This window comes from Coregonus clupeaformis, chromosome 6, assembly GCF_020615455.1.
Source record: "Coregonus clupeaformis isolate EN_2021a chromosome 6, ASM2061545v1, whole genome shotgun sequence".
Lineage (NCBI taxonomy): Eukaryota > Metazoa > Chordata > Actinopteri > Salmoniformes > Salmonidae > Coregonus > Coregonus clupeaformis.
This window is the reverse complement of record NC_059197.1, coordinates 52208214-52227730: the sequence shown is the minus strand read 5'-3', so window position 1 is coordinate 52227730 and position 19517 is coordinate 52208214. Positions and strand designations below refer to the sequence as shown.

Genomic DNA, 19517 nt, shown 5'->3' with positions numbered 1-19517 from the left:
GATCCCAACCCCACGGTTCTGTTTCAGCCCACAGTAAACACAGAGGGATACTGAGGAGAAACAAAGTCTTCCTCTGATTAGGAACACTTTGCTGTGGTTTAGTGCAATCACAGAATCACAGTCTAGCATGACTATTCAAACCAACTGCCAGATACTGCCTATGTCAGCTTATTGTGAAGCATTGACTGTGTAGGTGGTGGGGTGTGCCTTCTCTTTTCTCTAAGGTTTCTCTAGGATTCACCTGGTTTACACTGAAGCCTCAGGCAGTGGGCTCACTGTAGATGGATGGGATGTTTCCATACTGTACTCCACCCTCTCATCATAAAACACTTTAAATTGTTTTGTCTCTGTGGTGGCTCACCTCTGATATATGAATGTCTATTTGACTCTAGCCCTCTATTAACCCCAATCTTTTCTTTTCTTTACATTTCCTTTCTTTTCTTTTCTTTTCTTCTATCCACTCCTCTCTTCTCCTCTCTCCCCTCCTCTCCTCCTCCTCTCCTCTCCTATTCTCTCCTCCACTCCAGATCACATGTGGGGACTCGGCAGTGAGCAGTACAGTCAATCCCATGATCACCAAGAGGTCAAAGGTGAAGACAGAGGTGGAGTGTCCGAGGCCGCTGTCCCCATGTTCTCCGGTAAGAATCAGATAAGGATCTACTACTTTATAAATCAGTTGTTATGATGAACCTTGTTGCCCTGTACAGTAAGTGAAACGTATGGGTTGATAGGATCTAAAGAGAATGACATGTTGAGGGCAATGAAAAAATGATCAATTCTTTGCAACTGATGATTAAAAAACAGCTTCCTTTGCTTCCTTTCCTCTGCCATTTCCTCCCCAAATACTCCTCTGTGCTGAATTGACACAGACCCCTGGGAACCAGCCAGTCCCCTGACCCCCTTTCTTTCTCTGCTACGGCTGAAAGAAGAAAAACTCTGTGTGATAAGAGCTTTGCATCCATTCGTTTGTTCCGCTCTCTCTTCTTTTCTCCCTGGCCACTGTAAACTGTGCCACAGCACTTCATTTTAATGAAATATTGGCCAGACTTTATTGTCATCTGAGGTGCTTTCTCTCTCTCTCTCTCTCTCTCTCTCTCTCTCTCTCTCTCTCTCTCTCTCTCTCTCTCTCTCTCCTCGACAAATTTGCGCCCTCCTCTCCGACTCAGAGGCAGGTTTGGGTTTGTGCTTGATGCATGGGGATGGCGGTGCGCACAGTCGTCTTGGGGCCAGTAGAATTGATGAAGATAGTGGCGCGGTGCAGAGATAAACATGCTGCAGTCAGCACATTGGAGCAGGGAAGGGTGGGAGGCTGGCACTGTGGAGAGAGAGAGAGGAGACCAGGGGATGGGCTGCACGTCACACAAACATACACACACACAGCCTGCAGGCCTGGGAACTGTCAATGAATCCCTGCCTGGCCAGAAAAAAATGAACGCATCTGTCTGTTACATGTACATTAGTCACTCTGTTCCTCCAGACAAGTCAATCTGGGCTATCTCGGATAATGTCAGGGTATCCCCTCCCCACATCAGTAACAGTAATAGTTGAAGTGTTGTTGAGTAGAATTTCAGCAGGAGGGTTAATGGCTTGTATTGGGTTAAAAGAAAAAATATTTCCGTGGACCGTAAGAAAGAATGGACTATAAAGTATTCTTCTTCTCTTTTCTCGTGTTCTTCTAACTCTAACAGGATCATCTAGGTGGGATGCTGGACCTGAAGGAGGACTTGGATAAAGATGAATGCAAGCATGAGCCAGAGATGGTGTATGAGACCAACTGCCAATGGGAGGGATGCTCCAAGGAGTACGACACGCAGGAACAACTGGTCCATGTAAGGAGAGGATGGGGACGGAGGGACAGGAGGGGATGGGGACAGGGACAGGGGACAGGCATCAGACAAGCGTTTCCTTTTTGTTTAACTAGCTCAGAAAATGTCCCTGCGTGTTTTAAAACAACCAACCTGGAGCCGGTTTCCTAAAGAGCATCTTAAGGCTAAGCTAATCGTTAGAACCTATGGACTCTGGTAGTATGTTACCTGTGGTTCTAATGATGAAACCTGGCCCAGGGCCAAGAGCAGAGGAAGGTCGCTATCTAATGAGTGCGTGGTGAGAGAGAGGAGGTCTGCCTGTCAGTGCAGCTGGAATAAGTCCAGAATAAATCCCATTGACCTCTAGGTCTATATGAGCTCCCTAACCTCTGACCTCTGACCTTTGAAGCCCAACATAAAGCCGTCCTGCCAGGAACACTAAACCCCTAAACCCTCCCTGATTTAGTCTCCACAGTAACCTCTAACAGACTAAAAGAGTCCATATTTTAGTGCTGCCTAAGACTGAGGCTTGTCAATAGACTTAAACTGGGGTCCTGTTTTATTATGCTTTCCTCCAGATAGTTACTGAGAGTCAAATGATTCCTATAGATACTGAGAGTCAAATGATTCATATAGATACTGATAGTCAAATGATTCCTATAGATACTGAGAGTCAAATGATTAATATAGATACTGAGAGTCAAATGATTCCTATAGATACTGAGAGTCAAATGATTAATATAGATACTGAGAGTCAAATGATTCCTATAGATACTGAGAGTCAAATGATTAATATAGATACTGAGAGTCAAATGATTCCTATAGATACTGAGAGTCAAATGATTCATATAGATACTGATAGTCAAATGATTAATTGGTTGTTCACATAAGTAAGCTTAGCTAAGTGTTTAGCCTCCATGAAACTGGGATTGTTTTACTCTATTGGACTTTTTGGCATGTAGAGTCTTGGTCGAGCAGGGGCATTCCAGGCCGTCAGTGAAGCAGAGAGAGGGGGGGCAGACAGAGAGAGAGACAGAGAGAGAGAGAAAGAGAGAAAGAGATGGGGGGAGGGGCAGAGTGAGAGAGAGTGAGAGAGTGAGAGTGAGAGTGAGAGAGAGAGAGAGAGAGAGAGAGAGAGAGAGAGAGAGAGAGAGAGAGAGAGAGAGAGAGAGAGAGAGAGAGAGAGAGAGAGAGAGAGAGAGCACTGTGACACAGAGGAGCTCAGACTATGGCCTCCATTATCTGTCCTCATTGTTTCACTCAGTCACGACAGTTACACTCCAGCTGAACATTAGACCTCTCTGAGATCCTTCCTAATGATAGGCACACACACACAAACACACACACCCTCATAATGATAGGCCAGGATGGTTTAGGTTAGGCAGTTACGGACAAAGAGCTGCTTGTCTGAGAGAGCAGTCAACGCACGCTCAACCACCATGTGTCTTTGGCTTAATTATCATGGGCCAGACATTAAACCAACAAGTAGGGAGCGTAGCCTAAGGAATATGCTGGCATTTAGCTGCCACAATGATGGTCCTTGTCACTGATGTGTGTGTGTGTGTGTGTGTGTGTGTGTGTGTGTGTGTGTGTGTGTGTGTGTGTGTGTGTGTGTGTGTGTGTGTGTGTGTGTGTGTGTGTGTGTGTGTGTGTGTGTGTGTGTGTGTGTGTGTGTGTGTGTGTGTGTGTGTGTGTGTGTGTGTGTGTGTGTGTGTGCGTGCGTGCGTGTGTGTGTGTGAATGCATACATGCCTGTTAGCACTATACTCTTGCAAGGAAAAAAGTAACTTTAGTTGCTGCAGGTTTGAAACCCGAGCATCCTGTTAGTTACCTGGTTGTTCGTAATTCCTGATGTTCTCAGGGTATTAAGTCCATTTCTACAAATGGGTTCATCAAGGGATCCCAAGAAACAGTGGTTTGAGTTGTAATCCCTCCACACTCACTGGGCCCCTGCACTCAAACACTACAGCCCTAATGAGGGAATGCTTACAAGTGCACAATACCTGTCCAAACCCATTCGCCCTAGGCTATGCACGCCAGCCAGCAGGATACCACATCAATCTTGGATAAGAGAGTTGGAAATCCGTCACAGGGCAATTCCATTAAATTAAAGTGTTGAAAGGCTGCACCTCTAGACACATACAAACAGAACGGAGCAAAGGAGCATTTGCCTGTTTGACGATTGATTTAATTTCCCTAACCGTAGAATCCCTCTTAGGGAGAAAGTAGACTAGTGGAACTCATCTATCAAAGACAAACAGCGCCACATGGCAAATTGTGCGTACCTACAACACAATCACGTCTTTTTCTTCACTGTCTGACAAACGGAAAGTAAACTGCAAACTTTGATTGATGGCGTTACTCCTAATTTCTTTGATAGGCAAATGGCTGCTCTGCCTTTGAAACAACCTGAAATTGACTTGTTCTAACAGACTTCTATCACAGAGAAAACCTCTGTCTCCTGTTGATAGTGTGTTTGCATGTTTTCTAAGTAGTAAAATTACACTCAATAACAGATAGAACAGAACACAACTAGACACCTAATAAAAAAGACAGTTCAATCACAGACAACCTTAGAGGGACTTCAGTGGAGAGAGAAACATTAGAAGTTACAGGCCCTGCACAGAAAGAAAACCTATCCCTTTCCCCCTAGGCACTTCATGTAGATTTCATATAATTACTACAATTGAATTACTATTGCTTACACCTATCTAATCCCTTAGATCGACACAATTGTCTAGGGAGTAGGGGCTAGGGGTTGTTACTGGACTGGTCCGTAATCTCACAGGCTGTAGAGATCAAGAAAGTCTCATCCGGGCATGTCTCCCTATAGCACATCAATAACGACCATATCCACGGGGAGAAGAAGGAGTTCGTGTGCCGCTGGGATGAGTGCTCGCGGGAGCAGAAGCCCTTCAAGGCTCAGTACATGCTGGTTGTTCACATGAGGAGGCACACCGGGGAGAAGCCACACAAGTGTACCGTGAGTAACTGATCATTGCCAGGCTCGGCCTATGCTGAGCATTTGCCTCTCTAAACACTTGTAGAGTGTACCGTCACACACACACAAACACACTCACAGAGAATCACACACACACATGGGCTTTTCTCAATATTTCACTTGATCATTCTAGAAAAGGAAGAAAGATGGTTCATCGTGCTTACAGAATGAACAACATTACATATTCTCATAGAGGATCTCCCTAAGCTGGTTAGTAGGGTGGATGTTAGTGGTTTCAGATGTAATTACCAGTATATCATGTAAGTAAAGAAGTGGAAAGGGCAATGGTTCCTTATTACAGTAAGACCTAGATATATCTTCTACAGGACTGTATTGTAAGTCCCTCGTGTACAACATCTAAGACTTTGCTCTCTTCAGGCCAAATCCTTAACTTTTCGCATAAATCATGCACTGATGTCAAGGGGAGATTTGTTTCTAAAGTTAGGATTGGTGGCTATTTACAGTGCATTCGGAAAGTATTCAGACCCCTTCACTTTCCCACATTTTGTTACGTTACAGCCTTATTCTAAAATTGATAAAATTGTTTTTTTCCCTCATCAATCTACACACAATACCCCATAATGACAAAGCAAAAACAGATTTTTTGACCTTTTCGCTAATTTAAAAAAAATAAAAAATGGAAATATCACAAGTATTCAGACCCTTTACTATGAGACTAGATAATTGAGCTTAGGTGCATCCAGTTTCCACTGATCATCCTTGAGATGTTTCTACAACTTGATTTGAGTCCACCTGTGGTAAATTCAATTGAAAAAAATTCAAGTATTCAGACCCTTTACTCAGTACTTTGTTGAAGCACCTTTGGCAGCGATTACAGCCAAACTCCAAGTGGGCTGTCATGTGCCTTTTACTGAGGAGTGGCTTCCATCTGGCCACGCTACCATAAAGGCCTGATTGGTGGAGTGCTGCAGAGATGGTTGTCCTTCTGGAAGGTTCTCCCAACTCCACAGAGGAACTCCGGAGCTCTGTCAGACTGGCCATCGGGTTCTTGGTCACCTCCCTGACCAAGGTCCTTCTTCCCCGATTGCTCAGTTTGGCCGGGCGGCCAGCTCTAGGAAGAGTCTTGGTGGTTCCAAACTTCTTCCATTTAAAAATTATGGAGGCCACTGTGTTCTTGGGGACCTTCAATGTTGCAGAAATGTGTTGGTACCCTTCCCCAGATCTGTGCCTCAACACATTCCTGTCTCGGAGCTCTACGGACAATTCCTTCGACCTCATGGCTTGGTTTTTGCTCTGACCTTCACTGTCAACTGTGGGACCTTATATAGACAGGTGTGTGCCGTTCCAAATAATGTCCAATCAATTGAATTTACCACAGGTGGATCAAGTTGTAGAAACATCTCAAGGATGACAATGGAAACAGGATGCACCTGCGCTCAATTTCCAGTCTCATAGCAAAGGGTCTGAATACTTATGTAAATAAGGTATTTCCGTTTTTTTTTATAAATTAGCAAAGAAAATCCTAAAACATGTTTTTGCTTTGTCTATATGGGGAATTGTGTGTAGATTGATGAGGAATTGTTTTTATTTAATCCATTTTAGAATAAGGCTGTAACATAACAAAATGTGGAAAAAGTGAAGGTGTCTGAATACTTTCCGAATGGACTGTATATGCCTCCACACTAGAGTGTAATTCATTACACAATAATTGCAAAGATCATCTTTATAAAAATTAAACAGAATTGGAAAACAAGGATAGACGTGAAATACACTGTACAAAGATCCTGTGTTTGACTGCTTCGGTGTTTTCCTTTCTCTCTTTTGCAGTTTGAGGGCTGCTGTAAGGCCTATTCTCGCCTGGAGAATCTGAAGACCCACCTGCGGTCTCACACAGGGGAAAAACCATATGTGTGTGACCACGAGGGATGCAACAAAGCCTTCTCTAACGCCTCGGACAGAGCCAAGCACCAGAACCGCACACACTCCAACGAGGTGCACACACGCGCACACGCGCACACACTTCAATGAGGTCCTACTGGAGCTGCCTCCCAAACACCACCCTATTCCCTTCATAGTGCACTACTTTTGACCAGGGCCTTGGTCAAAAGTAGTGCACTATGCAGGGAATATGGTGCCATTTGGGATGCAGGCAAGCTCCCACACTGCACAGCACTGCAGCTCCATTCTGCCCTGCCAAGACTTCAGATAGACTCACTTATAGAGTCCATTAGATATTCTCTTAGACAGACATCCGTAGGATCAATATTCTTCTATCTTTTGTGACTGACTGTAAGGTCCTGGGCCAAAAGATTGTGGCATCAAGAAAGTACAAACTGACTAATGTGTCTTCAATCTGTTGTCTGCTAGCCTTTTACATATTCAGGCTGAAATGAGATGTCTGGACTTTTTCTCATCACGCACAGTGATTGTTCTTGGATGTCTATACTTGCCCCATTAAACCACAGCCGTGTGTGTGTGTTTGTTTGTGTGTGCATGTGTTCCCAAGTGTGCGTGTGTGTGTATGCAGGCGTGTGTGTGAGTAAATAATGATGTGCGGAACTAATGAGCGTGGCAGCCCCACAATGCATTAGTGTGAATCAAGTGTAGGCATCCCCTATGGAGATCCAGACCACCTGCAGATCACCAATACAAAATGAACCCTGGAACCGTTTCAAGCCTCCTACTAGCCTATCCATCAGGAGATAGAGGAGAGAAATGTGGGGGGAGAGCACAATGTCCCATAGATCCACACACACAGACACACACACACACTCTACCCCTCGGGATGAAAAACAAGACTGGATCCATCCCACCAGTATAACTTTAACTTTATTACTGGAAACCACATACATCTTAGTGATATTCTGTGGCTCTAAGCAGAACCAACAAGTCACTGGTTTTACATACATAATTTATACACTCTAATTGCGTGGTTACAACAACAGCTAGTCACAGCTAATCTGAGTAAGTAGGAGGGGATGGATATTCTAATTCACAGTCATGTATTTGAATGTTATTAAACAGAATATGAACTGGGTGATATTCATCTCACTCTGGATCCTGTGTGGCTCACTTGGTAAGAGTGTGGTGGTAACAACGCAAGGGTTTTTGGTTTGCTTCCCACTGGGGCCATATTTAAATGTATGCACTCACTGTACTGTAAATCGCTTCGGATTAAATATATATATATATATATACAGTGCATTCGGAAAGTATTCAGACCCCTTCACTTTTTCCACATTTTGTTACGTTACAGCCTTATTGTAAAATTGATTAAATCGTTTTTTTCCCTCATCAATCTACACACAATACCCCCAAAGCAAAAACAGATTTTTAGAATAAAAAATTGAAATATCACATTTACATAAGTATTTAGACCCTTTACTATGAGACTAGAAATTGAGCTTAGGTGCATCCTGTTTCCACTGATCATCCTTGAGATATTTCTACAACTTGATTGGAGTCCACCTGTGGTAAAGTCAATTGATTAGACATGATTTGGAAAGGCACAAACATGTCTATATAAGGTAGTTTGCCAAAAGGCACCAAAGGACTCTCAGACCATGAGAAACAAGATTATCTGGTCTGATGAAACCAAGATTGAACTCTTTGACCTGAATGCCAAGCGTCATCACGTCTGGAGGAAACCTGGCACCATCCCTACGGTGAAGCATGGTGGTGGAAGCATCATGCTGTGGGGATGTTTTTCATCGGCAGAGACTGGAAGACTAGTCAGGATCGAGGGAAAGATGAACGGAGCAAAGTACAGAGAGATCCTTGATGAAAACCTGCTCCAGAGCGCTCAGGACCTCAGACTGGGGCGAAGGTTCACCTTCCAACAGGACAATGACCCTAAGCACACAGCCAAGACAACGCAGGAGTGGCTTTGGGACAAGTCTCTGAATGTCCTTGAGTGGCCTAGCCAGAGCCCGGACTTGAACCCAATGGAACATCTCTGGCGAGACCTGAAAATAGCTGTGCAGTGACGCTCCCCATCCAACCTGACAGAGCTTGAGAAAATCTGCAGAGAAGAATGGGAGAAACTCCCCAAATACAGGTGTGCCAAGCTTGTAGCGTCATACCCAAGAAGACTCGAGGCTGTAATCCCAAATACTGCCCAAATACTTATGTAAATTTAATATTTCCGTTTTTTATTTTTTATTAATTTGCAAAAAAAATCTAAAAACCTGTTTTTGCTTTGTCATTATGGGCTATTGTGTGTCGACTGATGAGGGGAAAAAACTGTTTAATAAATTTTAGAATAAGGCTGTAACATAACAAAATGTGGAAAAAGTAACATTTTAATTAATTTTATCTCTCTGAGTATAACCTTTAGAAATAAAGGTGAAATAAATCAAATAATTGTATCCACAGAAACCCTACGTGTGTAAGATCCCCGGGTGTACGAAGCGCTACACGGACCCCAGCTCTCTTAGGAAGCACGTGAAGACAGTCCACGGACCAGAGGCCCACGTCACAAAGAAACAGCGCAGCGACCTGCCGCCCAGCAGACCCATGCCACCCAAAGAGAATGGAGAGAACGAGACAGGCCGGGGCATGGAGGAGAAGATGGACAGCACCTCGAGAGGCATGGAGGACTACCTGCAGGTCAAGTCTATCAAGACGGAGAACTCTGTGGTAAGAGATCGTCTGGTGTTGCAGCCTATCATTCAATGAGAGATCATTTGGAGTAGAAGATATACATGTATAGTGGAAATATAATTCAGCAAATACAGACAGTTTTTAGTTTACTATGGTTATGTGTGCCTCCTAATATATGGTTTAGCCACTTTATAGATTTGTGCAATCAGATAATGACCTTCTACTTTCTCAGTCTGAGCCCCTACTAACAATGGCATGCAAATCTTACCTAACAAACGTGTATCCTTCCTCTCTAACACTCTCTGCTTGCTACTTGAACATTTCCTTTCCATTTATCTTCTCCTTCAAACTTTCCTTAAGGACAGACATTACTAAGGTGAGCACAGCTTCAGTTTTAGCTTCAGTTCATTACAGAATATCTATCAGAATATCTCTCATCATTTCATCATCCTGTACTACTGCTGTATAACAAGCCATAGCCAGCAAGGGACACAGTCCAAAAATGTGTATAATAGTTTTAAGTCCACATTTTGTACACCGTCAAGAGGGACTGGGGAGCCCAACAACCCAGAGAGCCACAGATGCATAGCCCCGTGTGCTGGCCTAGCATGTACTCAAGCATCCTTTAATCTCTCCCATTTCTAATTCACAGACAGTCAAAGAGAGCTATAATCTGTAGCCACCCCAACCAACACTCATTATTTACAATTAAAGTTGTGGATAAAAGAAGTTGCATGATTCACTGTTGTTCATCTCCTTATGTTGTTATGTTATCACTGTTCTACTTTGCCTTCGTTAGATGGTGATCCCTTTCCTTTTTAGATAGTTGATAAACATGTTGTCTCTCTCTGCCTCTCTCTCTTCCTCTCTCTCTCTCTCTCTCTCTCCTCTCTCTCTCTCTCTCTCTCTCTGCCTCTCTCTCTTCTCTCTCTCTCTCTCGCTCTCTCTCTCTCTCTCTCTCTCTCTCTCTCTCTCTCTCTCTCTCTCTCTCTCTCTCTCTCTCTCTCTCGCTCTCTCTCTCTCTCTAGATGTATCAGTCCAGCCCTGGTGGTCAGTCGTCATGTAGCAGCGAGCCGTCGCCACTTGGCAGTTCCACCAACCATGACAGTGGAGTAGAGATGGCCCTCCACAGCGGCGGGGGCAGCATGGGGGACCTGACTGGGCTGGACGACCCCTCGGGGCCCCTCATTGACTCCTCCTCCTCTGGCCTCTCGTCTGGCACAGCAGGGGTCGGGGTGGGCCTCCACCTACATCAACACCTAGGCCCCAGCCACATCCACAGACTAGAACACCTGAAGAAGGAGAAACTGAAGACGGTGAGGGACTCCTGCCAGTGGGCCAATCATCATCCAGCTCCTCCAGTCCAGAACACCAAGCTACCGCCCATACCAGGAAGCGGTGAGTGAACATAAAAACAAAGAAGTAACCAGTGTTTTCATAATGATCCTTTTTGAGTATTAGATGGTAGATAAAGTAAGATAGATATAAGATCAAATATGTTTTGTCAATAAAAAATGCAGTACATTCAGAAAACTATTCAGACTATATTTCTCCTGTGTAAAATAAATTATTATTCTCTTCAGGGTCCCTTCTGGAGAGTGGAAATATGGGTGGTGGGCCTGGATCGTTCCCCGGCCTCAGTCTCAGTGAGCTGTGTTCCAGTAAGATGACTGTCCTGAACCAGCTGGACCATCTGATGGAACGCAGGGACAGCACCACCAGCACCGTCTCCTCTGCCTACATCAGCCGGCGCTCCTCTGGCATCTCCCCCTGTTACTCCAGCCGCCGCTCCAGCGATGCCTCCACGTTCAGTGGCCACCGCCACAACAACATCAGCTCCACCGGCTCCTACGACCCCATCTCTACAGACCTGTCCCGGAGGTCCAGCGACGCCAGCCAATGTGGAGGAGGGAGGAGGGGGAGGGTCTGCCCAGTCTCCTCAGCCTCACCCCCGCCCAGCACTACCACCTCAAGGCTAAATATGCGGCGGCTACAGGTGGAGCCCCACCCACGCCTCTACCCAACATGGAGAGGATGAGTCTCAAGACCTGCATGGCCCTCTACGGGGACGCTTCCCAGCGAGACTCGTCGTCTGGTTACTCCTCCTTCAACACCATTGCCCCAAGTGGTGTTCCCAGGCACTGCAGCGGCGATATGGGAGGCTATAACGGCCGCAGCATGATGCCCCACGAAGCTCCGTCCAACATTCCCCGTCGGGCTAGCGACCCCGTCCCCCGACGGCCGTCCCTGGACGCGCTGTCTCCGCTGTCCCACCAGCCTCAGGTGCAGCGCTACAACAGCATGGGCAACATGCAGAACCTCCACCCACACGCCTCCCAGCCGAACCAGGCCCTATCTGCAGCCGAGCGGCGCCACCTGGCCCTCCAGAGCCACCAGCCGCGCTCCGACGGCAGCCTGCAGCGATACCCCTACTGCCCCCGGCCGCCCAGCATCTCTGAGAACGTGGCCATGGAGACCATGGCCGGCGACATGAGCGGTAGTCGCAACAACAGTGAGGAGGAGATGATGGTACTTCCTGATGACGTCGTTCACTACATCACCTCTCAGGGCGGAGCTGAAGAGTCAGACTGTGCCACCGGGTACAACCGACAAGCACAAGGTGGTTTCCATGGAAACACAATAAACCCTGACCCCCAGCAGCAACAGCAGTTTTACCAGCGAAGGATGGCTGTGGTGGACACCAATATGAATATGAACCCCTCGTCTGCACCACAAACCATGCCCATCTCCTGTGCTCTAAGCCCAGGCCATCGGCAGCAGTCTTTCCCCTCCTCACCCAGTAAGACGAGCACCATGCCGGTACAGTGGAACGAGGTCAGCTCAGGGACTGTGGAAGCTCCTCACAACCCAACCCAACAGCCGCCATTCTGTCGAAGCAAACCAAACCTCGCCATGGTCCAACAGAAACAGAACTTTGTCTCGTTCCGGAATCAGAATCTTAACTCCAACCAGCACATTGCACAGATGAACCACAACCTGGCTCACGCAGCCCAGCAGGGGAGATACGTACAACAGCAGAAGGCTGACTCGAGGCTGAGTTGTGTCCAGCAACAGAGCCTACAGCAACAGCAGCCCGCTAATGCTAACCTCAATGAACCAGTGAGCCTCGAGTATGGGTTTAACCAGGGTCCTAGCGATGCTAACGCTAACGCTAACCAGCGGTCCTCCTGTAGTAGTATGGCAGTTGGTGGCACTCTGGGTATGTTGAGCCAAAACAGTAAACTCTCTGTAGACATGCAGAACAGCCAGCTGAGGACGCAGCCAGGGGGGAGTCAATCGTCTCAAGTCACATTTAAGGATAGCGGTGTGAATTCTTTGCGGATGATCTCACATCAACAGAACTATAATATAGCATCCCAGGTTCAGCATCCCATCCAAAATGGAGGTCAAATACTCCTCCAGCCAAGACCGCCCACAGAACCTAAGTCTCTAAGCAGACAGCATTCAGGGTCAATGACAATGCAGCGACAAAACTCAATTGGCAATCACTGCAGCAATGGCAACAACACAGACAACAATGGTATGTTCTACACGGGACAGATACACGTGTTTGAGCCAAACGGGAACGTCAACATGCAGATGATGACATCATCAGTAGTGAATGTTCCTCAATGTCCCTTAGACAGCACTGAGACCACCATGACCTCGCCGGGAGTAAACAACCAGGTCTCCAGTACGGTGGACTCTTCCAATGGGACAGGGGCAGAGGAGCCCCAGATTGACTTTGACACCATGCTGGATGACGGGGACCACTCCAGCCTAATGTCAGGTACCATCAGCCCCAGTATCCTCCAGAGTCTGTCCCAGACCTCCTCCAGACTCACCACCCCCCGGAACTCTGTCACCCTGCCTTCCCTGTCCCTCCCTGCAGGGGGCAGCAACATGGCCATCAGTGATATGAGCTCCCTGCTCACCGCGCTGGCAGAAGAGAACAAGTTCCTCAACATGATGTCATAAGGATGATCCCAAATACACTGAAGGCAGACACAAGTAAAACCAGGGTACCTACCTTGGTGTATTTGGCCCAGGACTTGTGTTAAAAGAATTGACCTATTGTAACCCAAGCTCTTTAAACTGACTGTGTGAATGATAAGAGGGGAACATACTAGTTAACATTGTTGCAGAGGTGTTGAACTCCTCCTGACCATGTGATTGAACACTAAGCACCTCATTGGAGAACTTTGACGACCACCAGAGACTAAGGAACTTCATGTTAAAACACCTCTATGTTTGTGTTACTTATTGTATTATCCTGTACAGTATTATTATGGAGCTAATATGGCAATTTCATATCTATTGAGAAGCCATATTTTGCCTTAGATGATTAAAGTAAGTATAATGTAATCCACAGCACAATTCTGTTAATGTTGTACATGAGATATAGTGTACAGTTCTGCAGTAAAACAAGTTTACCAAGTGCCTGGCTATGCCGCAGAATATGCAAGACAAGCATATGACACAGTTCACGTTGAAATGCAACCAGGTCATTCTGTATGATACCGATTTGGGATTTTTCTATCATGTCGTTATTTGAAGACACACATATATGTAAATTGTGTAAATTACTTGATCTAAAATGATTTGATTCTTTCTTTCACATCTTATTCGAAAGTCATTCATCCGTGCAGATTTTGTTTTTTCTGTCAGTGAAATTGCAAAAAAATAAATATGGGACAAAAATTATTAAATAATTCAATAGTCAGAAGAAATCTTTTTCTAATCTATTTAGTCATGTCAGGTCTACTTCCATACAGTGTCTTCGATATGCGCCATTGTCTTATTTGTCCGTTGAGTTGGACTATTGAGATTAACAGTGACGTCTCAGTGTCGGGACAAGTTGTGACTGGAATTAAGTAAACATTTCAAAAGAATATGCAAATACTTCATATGATACATATTCTGGGGGAGATTACATTGCCATTAACTCTCGTTGATGAATTAGGAAAAATCTAAAAGGGAAAAATAATCCTAATTTTCAATGAAAAATGACATTTTCTCCAGTGCAGCCCTTGCTGATGACAAGGATACTAAGATATCATAGTGTATTAGGAATCAAAGCTTTTTCTACACTACCATGCAACTCTGTTGTGCTGGATATGTATATATCTTTTGTAAATTTTTATAAAATACAGTATTGTTTTTCTTTTACTGAATTGCTGTCTGGTGAGTTATTTCAAACCATGGGTGTTATTTCTCATGGAATATGATATGTTTGAAATTACACTACTGGTCAAAGGTTTTAGAACACCTACTCATTCAAGGGTTTTTCTTAATTTTTTACTATTTTCTACATTATAGAATAGTAGGCAAGACATCAAAACTATGAAATAACACATATGGAATCATGTAGTAACCAAAAAAGTGTTAAACAAATCAAAATATATCTTATATTTGAAAGTCTTCAAATAGCCACCCTTTGCCTTGATGACAGCTTTGCACACTCTTGGCATTATCTCAACCAGCTTCACCTGGAATGCTTTCCCAACAGTCTTGAAGGAGTTCCCACATATGCTGAGCACTTGTTGGCTGCTTTTCCTTCACTCTGTGGTCCGACTCATCCCAAACCATCTCAATTTGGTTGAGGTCGGGGGATTGTGGAGGCCAGGTCATCTGATGCAGCATTACATCACTCTCCTTCTTGGTAAAATAGCCCTTACACCGCCTGGAGGTGTGTTGGGTCATTGTCCTGTTGAAAAACAAATGATAGTCCCACTAAGCCCAAACCAGATGGGATGGCGTATCGCTGCAGAATGCTGTGGTAGCCATGCTGGTTAAGTGTGCCTTGAATTCTAAATAAATATGGACTTGGTCTTTTACCAAAAAAGGCTATCTTCTGTATACAAACCCTACCTTGTCACAACACAACTGATTGGCTCAAATGCATTAAATTACACAAATTAACTTTTAAGAAGGCACACCTGTTAATTGAAATGCATTCCAAGTGACTACCTCATGAAGCTGGTTGAGAGAATGCAAAGCTGTCATCAAGGCAAAGGGTGGCTACTTTGAAGAAGCTCAAATATAAAATGTGTTTTGATTTATTTAACACTTTTTTGGTTACTACATGATTCCATATGTGTTATTTCATAGTTTGGATGTCTTCACTATTATTCTACAATGTAGAAAATAGTAAAAATTAAGAAAAACCGTTCAATGAGTAGGTGTTCTAAAACTTTTGACCGGTAGTGTAGGATGCATTGTTTTAGGTCTCCAATATACAGTACCAGGCAGATAGAATCCAATTGGCCTGTAAATTCATATTACACTTTACTAGAAAATAAAACTCCCATTTTCAGAAATCCCCCCACAATATAAATGGTCCGTTGTTGTATTTCCCACTCCTTGGTTCAAAACTGAACATAGAGACAGTAGACACAATAGACAGTAGCCACCACATCAGAGAGCTGAACTGTTCTTTGTAAACCTCTCCTTCCATCTTAGAAGTATATGAGTGTTGATTGCTTAAATAATTCAGGAGAAAAACTTTCATCTTTGAAGCCACACAATTTCTCCCTCTCCTTGCTGCCAACAAAGCATTTTTCCTCCACATCGTATCCTATCATGTCAGACATTTAAAAGACACCGGCTATCTTTCAAGGTAATTATGGAGGCTTTGAATATGTTTGTCTTACCCCTGCTCATAATGTTGGCCTGGACACAATGCTAGTTTCACTCCAGAAACAGGTGAGAAAGGACACACTTGTAAAACCGCAAGGTGCATACAGAGCAATTGCTAAAGTTAGCCTGTGTGTAGTCTAACATGAGCAGTTACAGATCGCCCCAAAGGAAATTGCTGTTGAAACCACATAAAACACACACCAGTTGGAGGGAGAGAGAGAAAGAGAGATTGAGAGAGAGAGGTCCAGGGAAGGACAAAGCGTCAAGCAGAGTGTTAGCGCTGAGGAACAAATGATTTTATTCTGACAGCTTTTGCCACTGGAATTCCTTATTCTCTCAGAAAAATGAAGGAGAGAAAATAGCCTGAGGATATGAAATCGTATCAGACAGGGGGTTAGCGAGAAGCAAGTCATAAATTAGCAACACCTCAATTTATTGGTAGAGCTAATAGGTTGAGAATAGGGAGATGCACTGACTTTCGCAGTATGTACAGACTACAAAAACATCAGCTGTATTAGGCAGACATTGAGGGGAAAAAACGTTGGTTCTTAGCATTCTGGACATGTTTTAAAATAACCAAGGTTTATTACAGGAGGCACCAGCCTTAACCTCAAATCTAGCAACCCTAACACTAGCTTCATGTCCACATCCTGGTTCAACCCTAACCCTAGCTTCATGTCCACATCCTGGTTCAACCCTAACCCTAGCTTCATGTCCACATCCTGGTTCAACCCTAACCCTAGCTACATGTCCACATCCTGGTTCAACCCTAACCCTAGCTACATGTCTACATCCTGGTTCAACCCTAACCATAGCTACATGTCCACATCCTTGTTCAACTCTAACCCTAGCTACATGTCCACATCCTGGTTCAACCCTAACCCTAGCTACATGTCCACATCCTGGTTCAACCCTAACCATAGCTACATGTCCACATCCTTGTTCAACTCTAACCCTAGCTACATGTCCACATCCTGGTTCAACCCTAACCCTAGCTTCATGTCCACATCCTGGTTCAACCCTAAGCCTCAACCACAACCCCCCTAACCCTAACACTGTCCACAAGTACCAGTTCTGTTCTGTCACAGAAACAGTAACCAACGGTGAAGTAAATCCACAGCTTACATGTGATATTATTAGCAGAGGTCATTTTCAACCCTTTCTCGTCCCCTCATTGCCTCAAAGGAAAGCATGTCCCTCTAAACCCTGCAGTAAAGCAGACATGTCTGTTGTGAATTAAAGGGGCTTTTGAGGCATGCATTTTACAGCAGGTCCTGCATTCTTCTGTCCCCAGGGGAGAGGAATGTGATTTACAGGGTCTCTTTATGAGTGACAAGGTATTCAGGACACACACATGACTCTCCATACAGCTGCCCACAGACATCAGCCACAGACAGTCTGGCACACGGCACAGCGGGGCAGCTGCATGCTGACTAACACTGGCACTGGTCTGGACTGGTCTCCACTGCTGCTAACCACTGGACCTGGGACAACTCAAATTATACATTGGCAACATCCACAGGCTGATGAAAGATAACCGAGATACACCATCCCCATCCACTCAAACCTGTGGGACATGGGACTAGTGCTACAGCAGTGCACTGAGCCACAGGCCCAGGATTGGACCACAGTACTAATGATGCTTTAATATAGTGCTGCTGTCCTCTGGAACAGGCTCTTGACTGATTGGATGAGCAATGAGAGCAGGGCAAAGAGCTGCAAGCGCATTGTTGGACAATCAATCAATTAACCAAGCAGGCAGTTCCAGGCTGGCTGGTATACAGGCAGCAGGCAGGCATGCCCCCCTAATTACCACACAGGGTTAGGTCCTTGCATCGCTCAGCATGGGGTCTAAAACAACCACCTTTGGGTCATTGAATAGAACAACAATTGCATTTGATTATTCAACAAATTAAGCATTGCAAAAGATTATGTATTTAATGATTTGTCATTTTAACCTCACTAAAATGGTGCTGTGACAGTTCCCTAAACCAGGCCTGCATGATAGAAATTCTGAACACCTAGTTTGTCTTCTGCAGCACCATAGACCTTCATCAGAGAAGGCTTTCATCCTGTGTCCCCTAGTCAGAACATCACCATCCACGGTGGTGCATCAGATCAGCCTTCACACACACACACTTCCCCTTGCGGAGGGGCCTACACATGTCTGTTAGTGATCTGCCGGAGATCTGAGGGTCTCTCCGTTCTCACCAGGCCCCCGTGAGAGCTTCCAAGAGGGGCAGCCAGCCCCCCCCGACGCTCCACTCCGCTGGTGCTCGCTCTCATTTAACTTCCAGAGTGAAGAGCATTTGCTGCATGTGACACACCCGGGCCAACACACTTGAAGTGCCTCTCCTACATCTCCTCGATGTTGTTAATTAGATATAGCACAAAGCTCCTCTCCCAGAGTGGTGTCAGGGGCTTCTCTCAGAAAGAGAGAGAGAAAGAGAGTAGCCGCAAAGTTGTCAGCACTCCCAATGAGGAGGAGGGGGGGAGGGGAGGAGAAGGGGGAGGAAGGGGGGAGACGATGATTTTGCCTGCATATAGGATGTAGCAGTGCCTGGGCTGGTCCTTATTAGGGAAATAATTATGTTTGAAATGGGATCGTCCCATGCCTGCTCAGTTGGAACAGCACATTTTATATATGGGCAGCCAGTCTACCCTACAGTGTTGCTCACTGATTGACTGGCCACATGGGGACTCAAATTAATTAATAAATGAATGTTGTCTTTCAGTGGAAAAGAGGCCTGGCTAGAATTCAGAGATATTTACATGATATTATTTTAATAAAAATGAATGACCTATCAGGGATTTCTGTGCATGATCCATCAAGAATGACATCACAAGCAGGAACTAGGGCTGCGGGGCTATTTTGTGGGGAAGATTCGGCCTTGCTAGCATGTCATATGTAATAATATATGTGATAATGCACGGCTGTGGCTTTAATGGTGTAATGTAGTGTTTGATAAGCAGCACAAGGGAGTGTGAGGAGGGTTAGAGGACATGCAGTCTCCTTCACCATCTCCTTTGTGACAGGGTGGATCCGGTGCTCATTGGACCAGTAACATTGCAATCATTCACTTAATCAGAATTTTCCATCTGTCACAGACACCATGCAACCCAACAACAAGCATCGCTTTGAGTGACACCATGTCTCCTTGATATCCCTGGTCATTACATGACCTCAATGATGGTTAAACAACCACATTTTATCTTTATTTAACTAGGCAAGAACAAATTCTTATTTACAATGACGGCCTACACCGGCCAAACCCGGACGACGCTGGGCCAATTGTGTGCCGCCCTATGGGACTCCCAATCACGGCCGGTTGTGATACAGCCTGGAATCGAACCAGGGGGTCTGTAGTGACGCCTCAAGCACTGAGATGCAGTGCAATAGACCGCTGCGCCACTCGGGAGCCCATTACATTACAGGAATAGTAGAAACAGCACATTAATACAGTGCCTTGCAAAAGTATTCACCCCCCTTGGCCTTTTTCCTATTTTGTT

At 45.1% G+C, this 19517-nt stretch overlaps 1 pseudogene; it reads left to right on the top strand.

The window, feature by feature from the left end:
* LOC121586960 overlaps nt 1-14542 on the top strand; it is a 71165-nt pseudogene extending 56623 nt beyond the window's left edge.
* The last annotated feature ends 4975 nt before the right edge of the window (nt 14543-19517 follow it).